The sequence below is a fragment of the Lepidothrix coronata genome, unplaced genomic scaffold, assembly GCF_001604755.1.
Source record: "Lepidothrix coronata isolate B3197 unplaced genomic scaffold, Lepidothrix_coronata-1.0 Scaffold47, whole genome shotgun sequence".
In the NCBI taxonomy this organism is placed as follows: Eukaryota; Metazoa; Chordata; class Aves; order Passeriformes; family Pipridae; genus Lepidothrix; species Lepidothrix coronata.
The window spans coordinates 1,591,878-1,606,683 of NW_016690227.1; positions in this window are offsets into that span (position 1 = coordinate 1,591,878).

Here is a 14,806-nt window from a genome sequence, read left to right on the forward strand (position 1 = left end):
CTATTTCTGTGATAGTAAAACCCCTTTCCCTAAATGCATTTTGATCATTCTAGAAGAGCTTTTATTTTGATTTCATGACAGAAAGCCATATGGGCAGAAAATTAGAGTACCTTCACAACAGGGTTACTCCAGGGACCACTTCAAGAAATAACAGAATGATTAGGGTTGGAAGGGATCTTAAGGATCATCTAGTTAAATACACTACAGGGTTTTCAGAAGATGGGATAGGTTTATTATTTCGGCTCAAGGGTGAGACTTCAAACCAATACAAATAAGGACAAAGTCAGTGCCAGAAAAGTTACTATGAAGTGCTATGATACAAAGTTTCACCTCCAAATATCACTTGCTATTACCTGAAATAAAGATTGGCCTTGAAGACACACATGGTACAGATAGCTTATACAAATTCAAACATTAGCTTAGTTCTAAATTTAAATCTTTGACTTCTAATTAATTACACATCATTTACCTATACACACATACAGTGTCTTCTAAAAAGGCTGAGTATGACAGTCAAGCCCAAATATAACAGAAAAGCTGGAATCAAGCAATGGTGACCAACATTATGTCTTCCTCTCAGTGAATAGTAAAGCAACAATTTCTAACACATTTAAGTGGCAGAGGTGCCATTCCAGTCAGAAACCCCAAAAATAAAAAGACAACTTGATCTGATAAACAAAGTAATGCACAAAGAACTTCAAAGACCCAGGACTTTTTCTGTGAAGGTCTAGAGTAATGCTGGAGGGGAGACATTGTTCTCTGGGCACTCTTGCCCAGAAGTGGGATAACATGTTCAGTGATACTGAACAAGTTCCCCTCCATTAATTGGTACTACATTAAAAAGGGAAACCTAAATGAACAAGTAGGTGCTCTGATTATATGTCAGAATGAAATAGATATTTCATTCAATAGATATTTCTCTCATCCATTTTTCCTATCAATCATTTATCTCATGGCTTTTCTCACATATTCCCAAGCTGAGCTCATCCTTTATTTCAAAGGTTCCTGACACAATGCCTGGATCTGGTTGATCTCTTGGGTAAGATTCAGCCTGAGAAAAAGCATAGGAAGAATTCAGCCTTTAACCTTTGGCTTCTAGACTGCTATGAAGAACAAAGACATCTTTTCACTGGACAGCAAAGTGATCAGTACTGCGCCACCATGCTTTGGATTTCTAGAGAAGATGAATTTACAAGTTTCATTTTAGGAAAGAGTCTCATTTTCACAGCTTTTTTTCTTGCTATTATGTGCTTTCAGAAATGCATACATGTGTACACTGGGGAAAGGAGGGTGGAGGGGGATGAGAGGGGTCAATATCCTTGCCAGTGCTTCAGATGCAAAAGCCGAAACAGCAGATTTTTGATTCTTCCCTTTCAGAGAAATCCACAGAACTAAAGCAGGCAAAGCGAGTCCTTCCTCAGTACAAGGTCTCCTGTTGAAACATTTCCACACTTTGTCCTCTTCAGATTTTGTTACCCTTTACCTAGGATCACCTTGGACCAAAGCCTATCACACTGGAAAAGGCAGAGCACACAGGTAGAACACAGCCTAATTTGACCCAGTCCTTTCCTACAAGGTAATCTTACCCTGAAGAAAGCAATCAAAGTATCTTAAAAGCAACAAACATCTCAGAAGAGATACTGAATTCTTTTTGTTCTAAAGCAAATTGCTTCGAGATTGTTTTCCTTTGTTATTTTTGGTCTAATGATGCAAAACTGGCGTATCATCAACTTGCAGTAACCAAACCAATAGAGGTGATAGAGTGAATTTTGCCCAGTCACCGCCTCTTGAGAGGTGATGGCTAATTAGAACATCGATCCTAAGGCTTTCTGATTATGCAATTTGGTGATGCTCCAAAACCTCTCAGCTTTGTCTTTCTTACAATTTAAAGAGAGAAACAAAACAGACACACCAACCCCAAAACACAAGAAACCAGGAGTCACTATTAAAAAAAAAATACAAGAAAGCACCTTTCACTGAGGTGTCTAAATGTACTCTGTAAAAGAACTTAAATGAAGTTTGGCCAAATCGAGCCTGACCTCTTTCCTAATGAATACCTGAAATGACAAGCTTGAATGACACTAAAATATTAACAGCTTTTTTTTTTTCCTAGAGACTGGTAAAACCTGTTATGTCTCAACTTTGATTAAGTTAAAAGAAATTAAAGCACTTACCCTATGAAACAAAAACATTCATCTGCTTCATGCACATAGGACTACTACCTAACTTTGGAGAATGCAGATGCAGAATGAACCACTCACAGAGCAGGCGACATTTCTCAAGGCAAATTTCACTCATATTGGTTGCAATGAACAACTTGACTCTTCCCATGCCAGCTGACAGACAGGGTCTGTGATACTTACCTGTCTCAATTTTTAGAGGTGCACAAAAAAGTATGGATAATAAAAAGGACAGCAGGCACAGTCAGGCTGCCCTATTTTAAGATTATCACTGGTCACTTCCACGGGTAGTAGGGAATGTGCTAGTTCCACTAATGACATTAAAAAGAGATTAAAAATAATTAAGGAAGTGTGGAGTGTTGTGCCAAAAAGGTCAGTAAGGTAACACGCTGTCATAAGGTATCATGAAAATGCCAGCTACTTGAAGTACATAAGAAATAAAGGTAGTTCTTCAAATATCTACTGCTAATCTAAATTTCTGACACAGACACCAGTAAATCCCCAATTTTTTTGTTTGTCCATGTACCAGAGCAGAAAAAAAATGGATAGGGACTGTTTAATTTTATTCTAAATTGACTATTTGGGAGCTTCTAATACTCGAACCAAAGAATATCAAAATACATTGAAACTCATGGAAGAAAGTAAGGGATTTATCTTATAGTGTTCACAAGAACATTTGGTCAATTAATTGATTTTTTTTCACCCTAGGTGAGGTAATATAATTTTTTTGATGAGGAAATTTTTTTGTAAGGATTTGTAATTCTAGCCATGGTTGTGGCACTGTTTCCTAGTAGGCTTCAATTCAAACCAAAGCTGTCCCAAAAATATCTGTCTGGGGAAATGCAAAGATAGGTTTGACACTTACCTACATCAATTGCAGTGAAATTTAAAACAATTTCTTCTGAATTTCTGCCAGTACCTTAATGACTAGAACCATTAGCTATTTTGGGGTAAGAAAACTAAAGCTGAAGAGCAGAAGCAGGTGTATTATTGGAGAAAAAACCCTGACCTACAATGTAGTAGCTCATGTTTTTAATCATTGAATGCCACTCGTTTAGCAATTGTGATGTGGCTTTGTTATGATTTTTACAGACTAGTGACAATTATTATAAAGGGTATTGAGGAAACTTATAAACCCCTGTTTGAGAGTAACTTTTCAACAGACAAAAACAGTTTTATGCTGAGGGTAACAAAAAAACCAAACCAAACAAAAATCCATAAAACCAGCTAAAATTTCATTGACAAGATCACCAAGCATTTGAGGCAAAATTTACATAATGAAGATCAATAATTGACAACTCCCCTAACCTTAAGCAAAGACTTTCTGCCATCAGTTTCAGCTGTACAAAGCAGAGATTCAACTCAACAGTAATTCCTTAACCTCAGTTTATTTCTCTGTTGCCAAATGTGAATATCATCTCAAGCTGTGGAAGTAGTCCACACATACCACTCCATCCCAAACCCAAGCCCAAGGGAAAATGTAATTAGAGACATCAAGCATGCAATCCTGAAGGAAAAAAAAGTATCTGAGAACATAGGTCTTGAACTTCAACAAATATGAGTTCCTAGCACAGGACACTCAATTGCAAGTACCAAAACCCTGTACACCATAAGTGGCTCCTACTTCTTCTCTGCTTTAAGTTTTGCCCAGGTGTTGAGAGCCTAAACCATTAGATGATAATCTCTCCTCAGAATTCATATTGCAAAAGCAAACCAAGGTGTCTTTGTTTTCTGAGGCAGTTCTTCAAAGACAAATCTTAACCAAGCGCCTGAATCTATTCCCTCCCCCCCTCCAAGCTGTATGGATGCAGTAGGATTGGCTATGTGGATCCTGTCAATTCACTTTATCTGCAACCAACCTCTCCATGGTTTAGTTTATTTTTTTACATCAGATCAGACTTAAATTGGAACTTCTTGCAGGCCAGCTTCTAAAAGGAAGTTGCCATAAGAAAAGCCGACTTTCTATCTTAGAGCAAACAGTGAATGTTGAATAGCGCTGAAAACAAATATATAGGACTATGACATCTATTCTGACTCAAGGTCATCACCTGACTGTTTTGTGTACCACAGACCTTATGGATACAGCAATCATTATAAAGCACAGGCTTCATGCTTGGCGTTGAAGAGGAGAAAGTAAGCAAACACTTTCTGGCATTTATTGTTCTTTATTGTGGAAAGGAAGAGGCCTGACATCTTACAGTATGTGTGTGGGTACACAACAGACATGCAGAATGTTGGCCCCTTGGAGGCGGGAGGACCCTGTGCCCTACTGAATGGGATCTGTTTATTTTGTATTAGAACTAATTGACTTAAAAGCACTACTCAGTAGAGGAACAGTTTTCTCTCATCTCGGACATTCCTGTCAGGGCGACCAGACAGAAGTAACTGGTGAGCAGAGACACAAGGTGTGATACATCTTGACATGGTTATGTCTTACCAATGGAATAATCCTGCATGACTTTCATTTATATAGCAAAAAGAAATATATCTCTTCTGAATATACTGGAAGTGGTATTTTCCTAAACATGGATCTCCTGCCAAGTTGAGTCTTTAGAAAAAACATATTCAAAAAGAAAAGAGCTGGAGAAAAAAATCCAGTATTTTTTCTCCAGCATCCAACAGCCATGGTGCACCCCAGAGTGGCCCAGTGTAAGGCAGGGAACCAAGCTTTGGCTCAGAGCCAAAGATGCAGTGTGGTAGCTCAGAGAGAATATACCCAGCAAACCCACATATCCAACCTTAGCTCTCTCTGGTAACATCTGTGAGCTCATCACTGCTAGTTTTTTGGCTCAGGTTTCACAATGACTCTTTATACTGTAATTGAAATAAACTTCCCTGAAAAACCCTAAAGATTAGAAAGGAACGGACACGTTCTCCACTCCATTAAGGGGAACTGGAGAGTAGAAGAGGTATATCTTCTCAAGCAAACTATTAGCATGCCTGTCCCTTCTGTTCCTTGGTTAGAGTAATGGGCAACACAAGAAATGAAACCCTTGTCAGACTTCCTGATGGCTTCTGTGATAGCAACATACTCTTAGTTCTCAAATTGTGATAAAGGCTTTGAGATAACTGGGTACCGTTTCCAACTCAGACACCAACCTGTGTTTCGAGGAGTTAACCTAAAAATGAAACAAAGACTGCAGCTGTGGTAACCTGAGTGTCAACACTTCTACCCTTGCAGTACATTTCCCAAAATTTGGAGTCAAGTGTCAAATTTTACTAGAAGCCCAGTTCATCCCAGACGTGGGAAGTTACATTTAATTTCCCATAGATGGCTCAACAGGAGCTCCTATGTTGTCCAGCCCAGCTCATTCATAGCTGGCTTGCATGTCCTTGTAACATGGTGCTGCAGAGGCTGTGTTCATGCTGCTGCTAAGGTCTGCTTGAAAGAGCAAATACTCACTTCAAATGGTGACATAAAAGGAATAAAATAACATTGGGGTTTAGTGTTTTTCTAGATGCATACTTGTTTTGTTTCACGGTATTTTATCTCACAGTCTCATGTTATTCTCATACAGTGCCAATAGGTGTTCATAGCAATTAAGTAAAAACACTTACTATTATGTATGATCATAAGATCATATAGATCATTTAGACAAGCATGAGCTGTTGCTTTTCCCACCCATTGTACAGAAAACCCAGCTGGGTTGATTAGACATGTGAAAAAGTTGTTTACAGAGTCTATTGGAAGAAAGTATGAACCTATGTAATTAAAAATATCAACCCATTTATGTTTCAATGACTTAAAGTAATTTTAAAAAAATGGAACTATGCATATCTTGAGACTTTAAAAAAATAAAAATACAGGAAATGCCACAGGCAAATAAATATTTAAGCAAAGCTCAGCAAGAAAAACACTCATAAAAATGGCGCACAGCATCTCCAGTAAAACTCTAGGCAGAGTCATTTCCCAAAGTCCTGTATTTCACTTATCAGGGTTATCAGACATGTCCAACGACTAATCAGAAAGTTCAGAACCACAGCAGCAGCAAATTGTGTTAAATCCACTGCAACCCACGTATCAGCTCTTACAGAGGGACAAAAATTCCTAAAAATCTAGATGTGCAGCGCCCTCTAGTGACAGTTACCTGCCCCCACATTTGGCTTGGTCAAGGACTGGTGTTAAGGGTGGTGGGAAAGCCTTAGGACCGGGACAGTTCCTCAAAAACACAAACGTGAAGCAGACAGAGCCAGTGAAACGCCAGTCATTGCGCATCAGAATAAGAAACCACAGACGGGTGTCAACTTAGAGCTCCAAAAGGGTGAAAAAATTCCATCTCATCTGTCTACCCATCCAAAGTCTTTCTAAAAAGTATGCAAAAAAAACTTAGTTGGAATTCATTGTATGTACTCCGCTTAGGCTTTATCCTCTTTTCCTAAAAACTTAGGTTTAAGAAATCTTGGAAAATAAAGTTCTTAATAGTCAGACCACCTGGCTTCTGTGAAGTCTCAATTCAGTTTTCCAAATTGTCACCATGTTCAATCAAATCACTTGGGAAATTATTAACATAATGCTTAAAATTTAAATTATAACCTATATTTATTTGTTCCTCTAGAAAAAGGTTTTCACAGAAATCAACATGTCTTAATTTCCACATTTTTGACCGAAAAATTTCCCCTGGGAAAACTCTGGAATACAGAGATTAGATGTTCCTGGTACTAACTCACAACTGAAAAACTTAAATTCACTTCAATTTAACATGGAAAAAATTAAATGTAAAATATCAATACTAGATTGAAAAAAGCTGAAAACCAAATTGGTCTTCTTAGGATGTTCTTCTAGCACTGTCTGTTTAGGTACACACGCAGAGTTTGCCAGGTACCCTTACCTAAGTCTCATGGCACCTTGACAGAGCACACCTTCAATTAATTAATAAAACCAGGCTGCTTCCAAAAGTAATTTCTTTTAATTTTGAATACTTGAATGCATTTCAGTCTGAAGAGGTAAGTGAAAAGCTTCCTGCAAGGCTAGTACTTTCCTGACTGTGTGTTTCTAACTGCCTTTCCTGCAGAAGATGTTCAGAGGGTAACAGCAGTCACAATTGTCGCTGCCTCTTTGTGCCATCTGATCATTACACCCTTCACTTAGAGCTGAATAAGACACTAGATCATATACTAGGAAGGAATAAGATAATTCGATTAAGTCAAACACCTATGGTTCTCTTACAGGGCAAGATATCCCCCCCAAAAAATGTAAGTAAAAAAATAATAAGAAAAAAGGATTTTCAACTGAGGTGCTCCAGACCTAGATGGAGAATTTAGGTCTGTTGACTTGTTCATGGGGCTGCACTGTTTTGAAGAGAACTTTGATGAGATTTCACAGTAAGCAATATTAAGTGATGCACACCCACATGGGCACAGAGAATGCTTAGATATTTAGGATGTAGCAATTTAAATGAGTTGATCATTATAGAAATACCATAAACACCTCAATGATTATACACCTTTACTCAAATCCCATGAGCCTTCCTTTTGCATTTTAAAGCTACCATTAGCTTCTGTGACCAAGAACTACAGAAACAAAGATTATTTCTATTCACCAGATATAAGCTACAATACTATCTATTTTTATATAAGTTTTGCTGAGAGAGACATATTCATACATTACCATAAATCAATGAACTTGAGATCTTAGAAGCACTTCAGCACTTGATTTGTAGTTTGGACTGCTCTTCTTTTGAGTTCCCCAGCAGCACATCATTTGTGTCCATGCCCCAGTAGGATTTAGAGCCTTCCCAGCTTTAGCATTCTGCTTTGACTTTCTGACCTTCAGTTTTTAAATGCAAAGTCACTGGCAAGATATCTCAACTACGCTCACTCCAAAGCTTGTGCGGATTACCTTCAGTCAATGCTGGAGAGCTCTGCAGGAGTGATCAAAGTTTAATCTGTTTCTAATTAAAAGCTGATCTGCTTGACCTTGTGCTCTAAAAATATCAAGCTGTTTATATAAACTGGTTTTTTTCTTTTTTTTTTTTTTTTTAAGTCCCTGTGATTTCGTAACACAGCCAATAAAAGAACACAAGGCATTAGAAACAGTTGTTTTAAAACTGGTACAGGTAGTTATGTTTTAAAATAATCAACAAAAGAAATTTCAAGAACAACTAGAAGTTCTAGAAGTAAAAAGAACGAAGAGGCAAATTAGTAAGTGAACTCACATTAGATATACATGACCATTTTTTCACTATGAAGAGCAAAGGCAATTACAAAACAGCTGAGATTCAGGCCCACAAAGTACTTCAGAACAAAGATTCAGTCCTTTGTATCGGCTGCTTTCTCTGAACTACCCCTCTCTCTTATTTTTTTCCAATTAGATTTTTTTTCCTCTTTTTATTTAGATGGAACATGCAAGCCTTATAGATTATTTTATACCTTTTTCAACAAAATAAATGGTTAAAAAAAGAGAAATAAAAAAACATCTTATTTTTTAAATAATATTTTTTTACATGAAAGATTGAGATTTTTTTTTACCTCTAAACAATGGCCTTTTAAATCACTAACTGTGATATAGACTAAAAAAAGAAGTTTCTCCAGAATTTCCCATTTCTAAGAACTTTCTTCAAGATGCTGCATCTCATAATTTTCCAGTTTATTTGTGGGGTTTTCCCTAAGTGCTGTGACACATAAACTCCAGAAAACCATATAGTGAGATTAAAAGGTCTCACTATCAGATGCTTAATGTCCTGTACTATTCTGTATTTTCCTTTTTAATATACTAACAATTGCATGGTCTTTTTCCAAACTCTGCATTCAGTATCAACTCTGTGATAACAAGGTCCTCTTGACCCACATTCAGCACAGCACAGAAGACAACAGAAACATATTTGAAAGGCTCATCCTAGCAAGAACTAGGGTTTTCATCTGAAAGCTCTTTATAACTAGAGGCAACAGGGCTCCAGTCTGTAAGCTTTTCTTTGTCAGAAATTGGATGAAATACAGCCATTGACAAACTTAATAAGGATGTGCACAATACACAGCTGATAAAATTTTACAGCACCAGTTCTTGGGACACCCAGGTGGTACAAGGACATGACTTAAATGTAGGATTCCCTGTTTAGTCTTGAAGGTGGAGCTTACACTATATTAACAAAATATAGCTTATTTTGGCTGAGACAGCAGTATCATTCACCTTGAGGAACTGGAAAAGATTTCATATCTAATTTCCTTTACCTAAACCTTGGTTTTTCTATCAGTGTACACTCCTTCTACTAGAGTTTGAAAATATAATTTTGGGCACCCTGAATGCACAGTGAAACTTTCTCTTTTCAGTTGTAGTATTAGCTTATACTTGGCCGCTTCTGTGTGTTTTCAGGTTATGCTACTGTGTTGTACTGCATTTGAGACTATGACTTATTACGACTAAGAAAATGTTAATTTAAATGCGTGAGCTATTGACTCATTTGTTAAACAATCTAGCAGAAAACAAATGTGCATCAATGCTTCGTAATTCAACTTTTGGTTGCTGCTCGGAAAGAGCTTAGGATCTTGGTCCTCTCAGCCAAAGTCAATTGTCCTAATTAATAGCATTCACTTTGGAGGTGGGTTTAAGCAAAGATCGATTGCTGCTTGCTCCAGCCATGTAAGAATGTCCACAGATTTGAAGCAATATAATTTTGACTGCCAAAAATTCCCTTCCTCATGTTACAGATGTATCACACAGTAAACCATATACTCCTGTCCAGCTTTCCCATTTTGCATCAAACAAAACCCTTAGTTTTTGAGGAGGGAACACGACCTTATATCACAAATATCTTCCCTATTCCCAAATACTAAGTTGTTAATTTAATGTAAGTAAAAAGCCATATTTTTACTTACATGTTAAAACTGGAATTTGTTTTATATGCACTATGTTGCTACAAGAAGTTCTTCAGGTAAGGGTTGGTGTGTGTTTGCATATAGACCCCTGAAGTCTTTGCTGCCCAGTGGAACGTGAGGTTGGTAAGATTTACACGAACAATGGAAAGGAGATGAAGTTGAAAAGAAGTGATGGTGAATTATCTGACAATAATGGGGTTTGTCTCTTTTTAGAATATGTGCTTGTATTCTGTTTTGATCCATTTTCTTGCAAACATAAATAAGATAAGCATTGAATGTCATTGCAGTCCTCTTACGGAAGTCTGTATGAATAATGTATGCTATCTTGAGAACAGTATTGAAACTGCTGGTGATAGTCCTAGTTGTATGTGTCTTATGCTCTAAAATGGTACAGCAATTCTCAAATATTCACGTTAGAAGGAAGGAGACACTATACTGCAGCATACTGCACTATACTGCAGAAAATATGGAGAATATTCTATTAGTCATGAGTCATAGAATCATAGAATCATAGAATGGTTTGTGTTGGAAGGAATCTTAAAGATCATCTAGTTCCACCGCCCTGCCATGGACAGGGACACCTTCCACCAGACCAGGTTGCTCAGAGTTCCATCCATCCTGACCTTGAACACTTCCAGGGATGGAGCATCCACAATTTCTCTGGGCAGACTGTTCCTGTGCCTCGTCATCCTCACAGTGAAGAATTTCTTCCCAATATAATAATAAATAATAAATCTAAATAATAATAAACCTACTCTCTTTCAGTTTGAATCCATTCCACCTTGCCTTATCACTACATGACCTTGAAGAAGTCCCCCTCCATCTTTCTTGTGGGCTCCCTTCAGGTACCAGAAGGCTGCAATTAGGTCATACCTGAGCTTTCTCATAAAACCTCAGATAAATGGTCTTGAACTGTATCTTTATCTAATTGAGTCTTTTCTGTGACAGCATTGCATGTTGTAACTTAAGGAGAGAAGTAATTTAATGAATTTGGTTAAGTGCAGCCTAGATTTAAGCAGGAGAAACTTCAGTGATTACATCTGGTGTTATACTTTGCTAATTCTGGGGCTTGCTATCTGTTTACAGTCTTCGTCACAGCAGTTCCTAAGTCATTTCCAGTAGAGAGCTGTGCAGACCAGGATCATATATTTGCAGGGCTGTGTTTTGTTAAAATAAATATCTTCATTTTTACCCTACATTTGTGCCCAGGTGTTATAGAAAAATGTGCACCAGCAATTTTGACTTCTGAATTATTAAAGTTCGCTATGCTGGTATTTCTATAATTTCGTTCCTGGAGAAAATATATCCTCTCCATTTGAAAACAAAGTGTTTGATACAGAAATAGAAAAAGGAAGTAACTTAGAAAGCTGCTGAAATATCATGAATTGTCTGATAGGAACAATTTTGAGAGCCAAAGAACGCTAAAAAATCTGTCTTTCCTAGAACAGCTACATACATATAAAGATGTTTTGAACTCCCAGAAAAGAGACATAATTAGGAACTTTGGGTTTAGGAGATTTTTACCTGGCTTTTAGGGTACATACTTATGGAGTGACTAGCCCGTGAATAGACACTTGAGATTGGAGGGATAGATTCCAGGTACTTGGCAGTTGCTGTGGATCATACTAGTTTAGATATTGTGAAGGGCCCCAAGCTCTTGCTGTTAGATAAGAGAACTCAGCCCCCCAAATTGTTGTGTTAGATAAATGACACTGGGGCAGGGATGGGTTAGCAATGAGAGATGAGATCAATCAAATGTTTTTATGAAGTCTTTCTCCGGGATGGTTGTTCATGAAGATGTAGGCAGAGAGGAGAGCACCAGTGCTTTGCTTGCAAGGTCACAAGTTCTTACTACTGTGATGGAAGAGGACTCCTGAACATGGGAAAGAGCTTTCACTTCTGCCAAATCAAACTGATTTTCTCTAAAAGCAGTGTTCACACAACAATCCCCATCTTTGCAGAACTAATACAGGTGAAAATGTAGCTACAGTTATGGAAATATTTACTTCCCTGTTTGCTTCACACTCAGTTTGGTCTCCTTTATAGAATGCCATATGGCTTCTTACTCCAAATGTCCACTCACTACAGGTAACGATAATAGCAGTGACCTCCAGCATAAAACCAAATGTCTATTATAAAGAGGGAAAACTTCAGCAGGAAGAATTATCCACTTGGAACAACTTAATTCGGTATAAAAGACACTCTAATAAGTAACAGCAGGTTTGGCATTGTTTTTCGAACATAAGGGACAGCTGGCACTTCACTATAAAACAGGCAATAGCAGCATCTGTTGTCCAAAACAAATATGCTACTGTATTTTTTAAGAGGAAAAATAAGAAGAGGGAGTCAAATGTCCTGCAGAAAGCCTCAACAATGTCTTTTTTATTCAGACCTCCATCTTGGGAGTTGTTATGAATTTCTAAGTAGATGTAATTACTCCCTCCAATTGCTATCACAATGCCACCAAAATTACTTCTGGGTTCAGCTTTGACCAGTGGCGGCTCTGTCTTGGAGCCAGTTGGTACTGGCTCTCTCCAACATGGGGTAGCTCCTGATGTCTACTCACAGAAGCCACCCCTGCAGCCCCCCAGATACTGAAACCTTGCTGCAAAAACTGCCGTCTTCTCTGCCATTTCACAGAATCATGGAATGGGTAAGATTGGAAGGGACTACTGAAGGTCAACTATTCCAATCTCCCTGCTCAAGGAGGGTGCCCAAGAACACTTTATGCAGGATTGTGTCCAAACAGCTTTTGAGTATCTCCGGAAACAGAGAGTCCACAGCCTCTCTGGGCAATCTGTTCCAGTGTACAGTCACCCACACAGTAAGGAAGTTCTTCCACATGTTCAGATGTGTCTTCCTGTGTATCAGTTTCTGCCTATTGACTTTCATCCTCTTGCTTGGCACCACTGAGAAGACTCTGGCTCCATCCTCTTGACACCCTCCTTTTGGATACTTATTTACATTGATAAGGTCCTCTCTGAGTCTTCTGTGCTAAATAGGTGCAGCTCCCTCAGCCTTTAATTATGAGAACAGAAAAGGAGAAAGAAGAAGAGCGCAATCAGCAAATGGTTTCTCTGGCCTGAAACATCTCTGACCTTGGAGCTGTTATCTAACAAGCCCCTGAGCAAGCCAAGACCTGTTCCCATTCAGGGAACAGTGCTGTCCTGGGATTTTCATTTATCTCTTGGTAAATAGCTATAGGTGATTTTATATACTTCTAATATTCCTTTGGTGATGAGCTTGCAAAGATACATACTGATTGAACTGTGAGCTGTGTGGCAAGAGCAACTTTTCAGCCTATTTTGAGAAAAATACTGGATGGCTAGATCTTACTGTCACAATACCTCAGATTTTAAACTTGCCCTTGAATAGCAGGAGATAAAAAAAAGAGATACAGCTATGGTGATACTGCAATAGATTTGAAGAAGTTGAAGGGAAGACAAGAGTTACTTGCCCTAACCCATGGGATGGAATGCTTTCCCTGACTTTAAAAGGAAATCTATTTGCCCAAGTCAGCAGCAGCTATCAGGCAGCCAGCAGGGATTTGTCAAGGGCAAGTTATGCTAGGATTGACCCAAGAGCTTGCTTTGCCAGTGCAGTGGGACAAAGGTAGAATAGTGAATGTCATTTATCTTGCCTTTAGCAGTCTCCCACAGTATCGTAATAGCAAAGGGGTGAGGCATGGTCAGAAGGACATTACAAGATGGCAGGACCACTGCCTTGCCACCAACAGGAAAAAGCCCACCAAGGGGCAGTTGCTGGTGGTGCTGTGCCTTGGGTAAGTGCTGGGGAGGTCACCATGTTTGTTAATGTATGAAGAAAGGGCAGTGGGGGGACAGAGGTCAACTTCCACAAGGTTGTGGGTGCTGCCCATTTGGATAAGGCAAGAAGCCTGACATTCAAAAAGACCCATGGAGGTCTCCAGTTTAAGCACCTGCTCAGAACAGCCCCAGACAGGCCAGGTTGCCTTGTTAAATCATGTTCATATCCTCAAGGACAGAGACTCTTGAATGTCCCTGGCCACCTGCTCCATGGCTGAGCACTATCATGGTGACCATCTCTGCCTTTTTTTCTAACTGGGATTTCTCCATCTGCCAGAGTTGGCCTGATACCACTCATCCTTCCACCATGGAGCACTTCTGAAAAGAGTCAGGATTCATCTTCTCTACACCCTCCCAGTATTCACCAGTGAGGTCCATCACTGACCCTCTCTTTTTGATGATGATGAAAGGATCAAAAATTCATTAAATGATTTGAGTAGTGTGCTGGTTTTGGCTGCGGTAGAGTTAATTGTCTTCACAATGGCTGGTTTTGGGCTATGTTTTGGATTTTTGTGGAGCACAGGGTTGATAACGTGGAGATATTTTTGCTATTGCTGAGCAGTGCTCACACAGAGCCAAAGATTTTTCTGCTTTTCATACTGCCATGCTGGCAAGGAAGCTGAGAGGCTGGGAGGAGACACAGCCAGGACAGGTGACCCAAACTGACCAAAGGTATATTCCATACCAAATGGTATCATGGTCAGTATATAAAGCTGGGGGGAAGAGGAGCCAATCTAGGTTCAAGGAAGGGTGGTCTGGCATCAGCAAGTGGGTGGTGAGCAGTTGCATTGTGCATCACTTGTTTTTCCTTTTTTATTATCATTATTATTATCATTATCACTATCATTTACAATTATTATGGTACTTTATTTTAAATTTTTAAACTATTCTTATCTCAACATACAAGTTTTACTTTGATTCTCCTGCCCATTCACCAGAGTTTGGGGGAGAGAGGAGAGGTTGAGTGAGTGGCTGCATAGTGCCTAATTT